The following is a 10988-nucleotide window of genomic DNA, read 5'->3' on the forward strand; positions in this document are numbered from 1 at the left end:
TTGGGAAGTTGCTATAAAGATCGGAGCTCTAGTGAATGTCCTTCAATCGTTGGTTTTCTACAGGCAAGCCTCATTCAGAAACACAATCAAAGGGTATACTCTGCCATTTCTATTCATTTTCAAAGATCCTTTGTTCCACAAAAGGTTTCTTTTGCCTCTGAGGCATTATACTTCCAAATTTACCCAAAGCTTGATTTTATAATCATGTAGTGGAAACTGAAAACCCCCACAACATAAGGCTTCTTTTTCATGTTTAGTAGTCAGTGCTCCCTAAATCAGCTTTGTTTTTGTTTGTTTGTTGGTTTTTTTTTTTTTTTATGGAAGCAGACACACAAATTTCTACACCATGAAATGAATCATAATTGATCAGTAGCACAGGAACATTATTAAACATATATGTTCTTAGAAAATAGATGTTATCTTATGGATTTGACAACAGGAAATGTACTGCTATTAGAAAAGGATCTTTTCTACACACAACATTGCTAATCCACCACAGACACTGGTATGTTATTTCTTCAATATCCCAGGAGTATCCCACTAATTTACTGTGAGATAGCTGTTCCTATTATCCTGATTACAAACTGTACCTTTCAGTGCCTAATTAACCAAGACCATGAGAATGAACCAACACATCACTGTGCTAAGTTCTGCCCAGACCACATGTCCAGCTCCTCACCTAAAGAAATGTGGACTTAAGACTTGTTCTTAGATACATTCTCAGTAGAAGGGAAATAAACTTCTGACTCAAAGTTAGGTCATCCCAGTATCTTCTACACTTGGTTTAGAACTATTTGGTGGGCAAAGGATTTTTCTTCCTTGCAGTTGTATGTACTCTCAAGGTGCTTAATGGGTCACCTGAACCTGGGAAGCCCCAGTGGAGGTGGCACAGTCTTTTGGCAGTGCCAGCTCCCAGTGGTGGCGTTGGAGCACTGAGAGTATTGCCAGCTGCGGAGCTGGACAGCCATACCCAATAATGATGTAGCCATAAACAGAAAACAATATTCAACACGCAGCTGCAAGCAGGAAAAACTGTCTTTGTTGTTGTTGCCCTGTTCAAACATCCTGGCTCAAATGTTTGGGTTCTGCTTTGGCTACAACATGCTGTGGCTGAGGAAGGCGCTCAGCAAAAGCTGTGTTAAGCTATCTTTAGGCCCCATCAGTTCTGCCTGGCCAGTCTCTCTTCCAGCCTCAGCCAGAACTTTCCTGCTCATGTTGGCCACACAGAGCAGCTCTGGGCACTGAAGTCTGCTGTGCTGCAGGCGGGCAGCCAGAGTGGGGACAGGGGAATTACATAGAGGGATTATGTTGCTATGCCTGCACTAGCAAGTGATGCAGCGTGATAGGAACAGGGTGAAACAGTGTTGATGGTCCCCAGTGAGACCTGGAAGAGTGCTTTGATCTCTGGCAGGATTGGATGGAGGGATGGATGGTGGGGTATGTGTTGCTTGGCTCTACTGCACATGGAGAGTATCCAGCATCAGGACTCTGCAGATAGCACACCATGCAGTAAGGGCTGCACAAGAAATCCTCTCTGCGTTCCCTGGTCTCAGCAGTAGTGTGGGTGGAGGCTCTCCAGGCCTTCTGAGGATGCATTCAAGTTTTGGCTTCTTTTCTGCTGTTAATAGCATGGACAGCTGATGAGGAAGAGGAAGAGAAGTTTGTCCTTCTTCTCAGGTGCACTTCTCAGGTGTGGGTCCAAATATTTGTCTTCATAAATGGAAATAATAAATACACTTAACTAATATTTTTCTGATATGAACAATTGTTCCTACAAAAACACAATTGGAAATTCCGTGTCTTTGTTCCATTGAAAAAAAAAAAAATAAATACATGCATTAGTTTCATGAGGAGACAGCTCTCTGCATGGATTGATTTCTGAGAACTCACAAAATGCTACATGCTACAAGGCAAGACTTGTAAGTTCTTTTCTGCTATATTATACTAGATAAAGCAAATATAAAGCCTAATTCTCTTTAGATTACCCCAGTCAGTAGTAGATCTGCTTTTGCTGCCCAGCAGCAGTCTGTACCGCAGCCTCCATCACTACATTAGCTCTGTGCCTTCCCACCAGCACACTGCATGCAAAGTTTTTAAGTGCCTTTGCTACAGCAGCCATTAACAGCTTTATAGCCTATGTGAAATGACATTCTGGGATATATTTCTCTACTCTGCTGTACCTGATGACTACTTGGAGACAAAGAGCCATGTCAAAAAGCAAGAAGCAGCTTGAAAAAATAGTGGGGAAATATTGCTTTGCTCTGAGCTGTGAGTGAGGTTAGAGGATCTGAATGCTTCATGCTGAATACAAGATAGAAGTGCTTGGAGTGGAAAAGCAATCCAGTCCATACACTGTGCAAGCCCTAAGAGCAGGCAGACAGCGTATAGATCTGAGTTTAAGGAGGCAAAATGAACCCACAGAAATTATAGATGGGTTTCCCTTATGGCTTTGGATGTTTCTGGAATACATGGATTCTCTTATTCATTCTGTACATGGAAGAATTGAGTCATATTTCTGAATGCAATGAAAGTGCTGAGATTTTGAAGACATAAAAAAAGCTATGGAAACAAAAATGTATGCCTGTGCATGCTGTTCATAAATATAGATACAAGTAAACCCTGTAACCACAGCCAGAGTTCCCAGCAGGATGTCCTTCTGACCCACATGGTGTCACATATCCACATCTCACAGCACACCAGCTCCCTGCTCCATGCCACTGGTCCCCACCCTGGGCTCTAGACAGGGCTCCAAACATTTGCAATGGCACAGCTGGTTTTCCCCACTTTACCTGAAACATTTTACACTAGAAGAAATGAATTAGGTTGTAATTTACTGGGTTGCAAATCAAGCCGTACGGCCATTTTGCGGGTATGGGCAGAAGGGAATTGTTGGTTGGAGCTTAGAAGTTAGGGAGAGAAAGGAGGGGAAGAAGCTTATATCAGGCCCTTGCTGCCTTAGAAAGGAATTAGTGACAGGTGGGGAAAGCATGCAGAGCAAAGAGAAAGAATATAAAATAGTTAGTCACTGGTTTTACCACAAAGCCAGGCCTGTCTTGGCAGTTTCTGCCACTGATGAGAATTAGACAGAAACAGTCTCCCCAAGCATCCTATGATGCCATCTGGCTTATTACAGAGGAAATCCCCACTGGCAATCTGTTTTTTTCCCCTTCTTTCTTTCCACAACAGCCTGAATGAGTGCCAAGATTATTTCCCTCTCTCATTCTCCCTCTCTTTGGTATCGAAACATTATTCGGTAGAAGGGAGAAATGTGTGCTGTATTGGCTTAGATGAAGGCAGCAATTTAAGGAGCCCGAGTCTTTGCAAGCCTGAGAGGGAAGCAGGACTGATAAAAGAGATTAAACAAGCTGCGACTCTTTTGATGAACAAACTGAACCGTCTTGCTGCTGAAAAAGTGGAGATAGAACTGATAGCTCTGCTCTACTCTCTGCTGCTTTCCAGAGCTATCTGCTTCCATTATTAGCCCAGAGGGCGATGTAGGAAAGGAAAGTGAGTCAGCGCATAGGAGGAGTGCAGGTGAGATGAAGGAAGAGTGAGCAGAGAGCAACACTTTATTACAACTCTGCAAATTACCCACTGCAGGCAATTACTTTGTCACCTCCTTGTCTTTTCTGCAAGTTCTCCTTCCCTGAGATTAACAATGCGCATTCACAACAGTGGTCTGCCTCTGACAGGAGTAGAGTTGTGTGTGGTGTGGTTAGTTTTAATTATTTTTCAGTGCAACATCCATATTAGATGCAGAACAGAGCTGATTTAAATTATAGCTTGTCTGAAAACTGTGATTGACCTGCAGAAAGGTCCTAACATGTTTAAAAAGATGATTATACTGGAGGAAAATGTTGAATGTTGTGCTCTATACTGAATATTAACTCTTACTCTAAATAACTACATCTGTGTGTGAATGGTCTCACACACGTATATTCATAGAACTGGAATTTTTATATATTTTTACATATTTTTTAAATACTTTTTTTTTTTTTTTTTCCCCAGGTGAATATCTGTTTTGTAAGATGCTGATAATCTCAGTTGTCTTTTCTTTGTGTAAATCCAATGAAGAGCAATAAACCAGTATTTTACTCAAGCTAATAATTTTCATGCCAGTTTGAAATGTTAATGAATATTTTGAAAATGATGTAGAATATGTATGGGACCTACATGTGTGCTGCATGGAAATCTGCTCCTGTACTTTCAATGTTACAGCCTTGGTACAAAGAGATCCCCTCAATCTCTGTTATCATCACATCATATTTAATCTGTAGGACAGAAAGAGAACTGTCACATCTCCCTCTCTCCTTCTATTGTATGCCCAATCATAAAGATTTTTCCCTCAGCCATGCTAGTTTTTGAAGATTGTAGTTCAATTGTATTTTTGTTGTGTCTTCTCCCTTCTTTCCTGCAACATAAAAGACACTGAACTATTTGCTTGAAAAATATAGAACTTGTTCAAAGCAGTTATGTTGCACATAAACGATCTATCGATACTGAGCAATCTGGGCATGGAGTATTTAACCAATGTAGGGAAAAAAGCAGTGCGCTCAGCAGGTTTGAGAGAATCATATCCAAGGTCTGCAAAGCAATCATTCTTATGTTAACACCAGCGTTTGAAGTGCTGTAAGTGTATTAAGTGTATTGCCTACGGTCTGGGTTTGTTGTTGGTACTGTTGTTGTTTGCTCCTTTAGTTCACCATGAAAGTTTCTATTATTTCTTTTATCATGTACCATTCATATTTAAATTCAAAAAGCAGTAGCAGTATCTCCGGGAAGAATAAGCTTTATTCCACAGAAAAAGAACTAAATGTTAAAATGAGGCTTTTCAGATATCACCAAAAGCATTCTGCAGCTCCGTGGAAAGAAACATACCAGGACGGGAGAAAAAAATATAAGAGGGAGTTCAGTACAGCATGTGAATAAGGAAAGGTGAGTTATGTCATCTCCGGACAGATTTTGATATGGATTCTACCTATTTGGTTTGTCGAGATTAATTATTTTCTACTGTTTAAAAAGTTTATTGCAATAAGTTTCAGCCCTGCACTGAGAAATTTCACCTGTGAGGGGACCTGGAGCTTGTGGACAAACTCACACTGATGAACTATGAGGCCATCAGCCAGCAAGACCAGTGAGATAACTGGGGAGTTATGTTGGTAGATGGCAGAGATGGTAGAGAGACCTCGAGATCTTTATTAAAGGTTTGCTGTTGTTGCTGTTGATCTCCTTTTTAACTAAAGGAGGTAAGTCATAATATTATTTGAATAACTCTTTCCATGAAGTTTGAAAAATGAAGAAAAAGAGACAGCATCTGAACGGACAAACTGTAGGTCGGAAACGAAGCCAGAAGTTAGACTATTCAAATATAATGAGCTGCCGAGTGGTTTGAACAGGGCTGATAAGTTTTTGATAAAAGGCCGTGGATTATTGCTTTTACTCAGTTATATTGCCCTTGCAAAAGACACATTGCTCAAAAGAGAGGACAAATGTGCTTCCTTAGAAGTCTCTTCATAGAGAATGTACGCAAAACTAATGAAATAAATGAAAAAGGAACCTATAATAAACAAAATAGTGACATTTATGTGCAGGAGGCATATAAAAATTGCCTTTGTAATAGAAAAGACATCTTGATTGTGAAATTGGCTGCTGTTGGAATAGCACAATTTTAGTAATCTCTCTATTCCACGCACAATATTTTATTGCTATTTTCCTTCAAATCCATCACTCAGCTTACTCAACTATAGGAGTTTTCACCAACAAGCATTGTACCAACTGTGTCAGTAATTCATATCTGATACGAAATGAAAATATTCATAGGTTTTTGCAAACTGTATGTACATTGCTGGAAGTGTGGCAGAGAATGATGAATACTCTCAAGTATCTGAAGGTATTTGTTTCTTCTCTTAACTTTAAAAAGAAGGACAGATTTTGGAAACACATGCAATCTAAATTTCAGACTGTGTTGCACTGAAAGAGTTCATCTCTAGGAAATCAGAAAATATCCAGATACCAGAAGCAAGACAAACTCATGCTTTTCCCCTTTTCTTTTCTCTTATAAACTAAGAAGTCTTTGGGATACAGTGTAAGGCTTCCACCAGAATTAATGGACTTCTAGTCTATGTTTGTCCCTCCATTCAAATGCTGTGTATGGTAACAAGGTGGGTGCAAAAATTAGGGCCAGCCTAGTCACTGAAATTTGCTTTTGCTTAGAACAACAGGTATACCTTGGTTACACATGTAAGTCTGTCCCGTGCTGTGGGGCCAAATTCCCTTTGCAAGCTGTGCAAATTGCAGAATCCTCTTTGCCTACGTGCAAATGCGAAGTGACATTGTTTAACTTGCTTTAGTGTGGAATTTGCACTGGGACAAGGCAGAGCAGAACGCATTTAGTCACTCTGCCATTACAAATGCTCAGACACCACTTCTTCATGAGAAAGGAAGAAAAAAAAAAGAACTTTCCCTAAGATAAAGGCTGGTTGCAGGCTATGCTGATGTGTGTAAAGTCAAGTTCCACGGTCCATGTGGTCAAGTTCCATGCATAGGGCTCAGACTGCTCAGGATGATGACACTATGATCAGCACTAACAAGGTGTGGGTGGGTCCTTTCCTGCGCTGCTTATTCCAAAGCAGCAAAGCAAGGCTAGCTCTTCTTGCCTCCTGCAAATCCAACCAGCTGGAAAAAACCAACCTGCCATGATTCGCTGTGACTGCTGCTGAATGGTGAGCTCCAAGATGGTCCTCATCCTTTTGAGTGCAATCATGTTAGGAATAGTTCAGATCTTTCTCAGCATTCTCTGTCCAAATATTTTGTATGTACTGTAGCTTAGCAATGCCTCCAAGGAAATATTACTCTGTCAGTGGGCAAACAATTGCTTAGCTTGAAAGAAATGTAATTATTTTAGGCATGCACAAATGTTTTTGGCTGCATGATGCTGTAACATTATTAACTGAGGAGGGAAAAAGAGAGCTAGTTCTATTTTAGAAACTATATTGCCATTGTCCTAAAATGCAAAATAGCATAAGTCCTATCCTGACCAGAATTCCACATTTGCTCTTGATAGTAGATTGGATTTCAGAGCAGGATTAAGTAAATAAGTCATATTAAAATGACAAAATGGGTAAATAGAATATAATGTGAAATGAAATGTAAATTGGATTTAGGCAAACACTTTTATACAGACCTCCTGTCAAACCCTATCAGACTGCTTCAAATTCCTACTGTGATTTCTGCTCGCAGTTCTATTACATGTTGCCACTCAAGGGCATTTGATGTTTTCTCTCTCTGGAAATTCATTTGCATTTAAATGATTTGAAATAATCATAAAAGCCAAGTGCTATGAAGTTTGAAATTAGTTACTGTCTATAAATTGCGATGCCATTAAAAGATGATTTTGAAGAGCTTTGCTGTCTCAAATGTATGCAGATTAAAATCTAACAAAGTACACCTTGTTACAAAACTGTAAAGAATGGTGTGACATGGACTTAAATTGATTTATTCTCCTACTAGTGCCTATAAACTTTACATACTTGGGTTTCTCCTGTAAGAGGAAAAAAAAACTTTCATTTGCCTGCTGAATCTGAGCCAAATTCTGTTCTCAGATGGGGTTTCATTGGGTGTATCTGACACCAGCACTTGGCCCTCAGAGTTTAATCTATCTGCTCAATTAAATTTCTGGAAGTGCTGTATGAATAGTTGGGTCTCATAATTTTTTTATGGTGGGAATAAAGGAGTGGGATTGGAAACAATGGAGGCCATTTATGGTTGGCAGTGCGTGTATTCTTATTCATATGTATATGCATAGATGTTCAAATTTTTCACCTCTCCCTTGAATTCTGTGTGTTCTCCTGGTGGGTGTTTCTATAGGTTCTTCTTTCTGAGGCAGCTGGTGTTCCTGGTAGGTCACCCTGCAGCTGGCCTCGCCTTCCTCTTGTTGATGGAAAGCTGAAATCCATTTAGGAACACAAACACATTTTGAAATACTGAAGTCCTCTTTGAAACAGAACTCCCTTCTCCATCAATCCCTAGGTAGACTTAGGCAGTTCAGAGTTGTCACCTCATAAGTTCATCTTTCACTGGGCCTCCCATAGCACTCCTCCACTTTTTAACCTACTCCTGCTCTCTGTCTGTGAGACCTTATTGGAGTATACAGTCTAATATAAATTCCTAGTCTCTTTTTGTTTATACCATTGGGAGACTATAACTTTACATCTTTGGATACCAGCAGTACATTCCAAATATATTTTCCTAGCCCCAAATCATTTTAAATTGGCTTAACCACACATATACACTCAACTATGTCTAGTTGTATAACTTGATCATAAGATGTTTGTAACAAGGAAAGCAAAACTGCCTTGGTTTATAGGTCTCAGAACCCAGGGATGGAATTACCTCTTTATAAACATATTTATGTGTGCATTTTTATTATTCAGAAGAATGAGAGAAATGTGCTTCACACTGTGGAGTGCATGTTTTACAGGCAAGTAAACGTAGCGTTTTTATATTTCCAGTGGTTCAAAATTCCTAATATGGTTTCCTTGAAGATAATATAGCTCTACAATTCTTACGGTTTCCATTACAGCAATGAAGAATTCTATGCTTGTGTGCATGTGAGTCACAAAGCGGAGTGGTTGCTTTAGTTACCTCTACAATGAAGAGCTTATTTTCTAAAGTTGTCTTAGTAGCTAGTGTGAACTATCAGCTAATCCTTCCATAATTACAGTGTGAAAGTTCAGTGTATGCACAGCAGTGTGGAGACAACACCTAGCAAGTCAGGATCTGGATTGCTGCAGCATCAGATATGTGATGGAGGGTGGGGGAAGAGAGGCGGAGGTGAAAAGCTTCTGCTCTTTGAACACAAAACAAGGCATGGATCTTGCTTGGAAGCACGAGTAGTCCAACAGGAAAATGCAGACTTAAACATGGGATAGAGGACTCATCAGACAGAAAACAGTGATTTTGCTCAGGATGACTCTCCCAGGACAGTTTTCATTGCAAAGGCAACTGTCCTCAGTGCATGTTTTCTCAAAATCCCATTGGCTAGAGAACTCATCCAAACCAAATGTACTTTCAGCCCCAGATGGTTTTATCTGATGAGAACCACAGACTTCTGTTGTCTCTTGGTTCATGGAAATGATCTGGCTACAAAGCTATCAATTGTCTTCATTCACTTTCACAGCTCTCCTCAGCTCAGAACAGAAAAAATTTTGCCCCAAAGCATTAACGGACCCTGGAACAGCTCAGCTTGTCTCAGCCCAGAGAACCAGGGGTATTCCTTAGAAGCCCTGCTAGTGTCTGAAAATGGGAGAAACTGCTGAGATCCAGCAGTGATTTGGACAGGAATGAAAGGTTCACTGTTAGACTGCCTAACCCATGGGGTTACTCCAGAAGCTAGCTTTTATGCTTAAAGAGAAGAGAATACTCTTGAGGATGGTGGGTAGTCAGTATTTCAGTGGGAAATTCTCTCTGAGTTCTCTAAATAAAGGTTGGAAAAGCCCAAGTTCAGGTGCAGTCCTTCATCAGGGAGTGATTTACTGAAAGAATAAATGCAGAGCTTATGAAAAGAATAATGTTTTGATGCCTCTTTTACATGTGTCCTTCCAAGAAAGAAATCCAATAAATGAGCCAAAGTCATAGGTTCTACCCTGCTTTAAATCCTTATTCAGAGCCAACTGAAGAAAGTTTTGCAAATCATCTGGCTTTGAGAACTCTTACCACTAGAAATGCGATCTGGCAAAATAGATAAAAAATTACTGGGAACTGCAGATGAAATTGTGGCAGGAGATTTAACTGAAAAAAATAACATTTTATGAATCCAGGGCAAAACAATATCTCCCAGAACATATTGCAATCCGATCTTCGCAGATGTTATTGAAATAATGCAGAGTTTGATAAAAATGCATAAATTATACTTTATTGTTATGGATTATAAAATGTGCTCTGAAAGGGATGGTAAGCACAGCAAGCATTTTGCTTTATCTGCTTTGACAGCGCTTCATTGCCATTAAATGAGGAAGCATAGCTTTACAGAATTTGCAAAAGGCAGAGGAGGGAAGGCCACAGAATCAAAACCTTCCAAGGATGGGACTGTCTCCATGTGTGTTTAAATTGTACTTTGCACAGAAAGCTGTGAGCACTTGGTGCTCTCCCCAGCACAGACACGAGCATAACTCACAGAACCTTTATTCTCCAGCCTATGATAACTTTTTCCTTTTCCTGTTTTCAAAGCTTCATGTTCTTGTATACAGCTTGAGTGCCCTTTTGCTTTCATCTGCCTTTTTTCCTAACCACTCCCTATAGGCATTCTTTTTTAGCTGTGCTCTGACCTACAGTAAGGAACATAAAGTTTTGGCTCCTCAAACCTGCATAAGTTCAATACAGTGGCTCAGACCTGTCACTGCACAAGACGAGTTTGAGGGCCAGGACTATAGTACTGAATTTAAAACATAGTGGGAGGTAAGCCCATCTTCAACAACAGCAATGACATTTTCAGTTTTAGGGTTTTTTCCCTTAAGGCAAGCATTTCTGAATGTTCTGGAGTGGAAACTAACAGATGGGATTTCTTTAAAAAGATACAAACCACAGCATAGGGTTTCAATCTGATCTATGTATTTTTTTTCTACCAGAAGGGAGCTAGACTGTGCTACCTACTTAGGTAATTAATGATTCAATGCACAGCCACCATACACTGGAATTTAAGCTGCTGGAAGTCTCATTTGTAGCCATAAGAATGCAAAGGGACACAAAAAGCTTGATTTGTTTTTGTGTCATTCCTGAGTTAAAATTAAACCTATTAACCTGGAGCCAACGATGCAATATTGTTACATTAAAACTCCGTTTATTCTTCTTCATGTAGATTGTTTCCTACGAATGACAAAATTTGATTTATTTTTTGAAAAATATTAAAATAAAAGGTTAAAATATTACTTTATTGCTGAAACAGCTATTTGTAGCTGTGTATGCTGCCTATTGCCTGAACCTTGTTTTGC

The sequence above is a fragment of the Lagopus leucura genome, unplaced genomic scaffold, assembly GCF_019238085.1.
Source record: "Lagopus leucura isolate 7727_CA_CO unplaced genomic scaffold, USGS_WTPT01 Super-Scaffold_100004, whole genome shotgun sequence".
NCBI classification, from domain to species: Eukaryota; Metazoa; Chordata; class Aves; order Galliformes; family Phasianidae; genus Lagopus; species Lagopus leucura.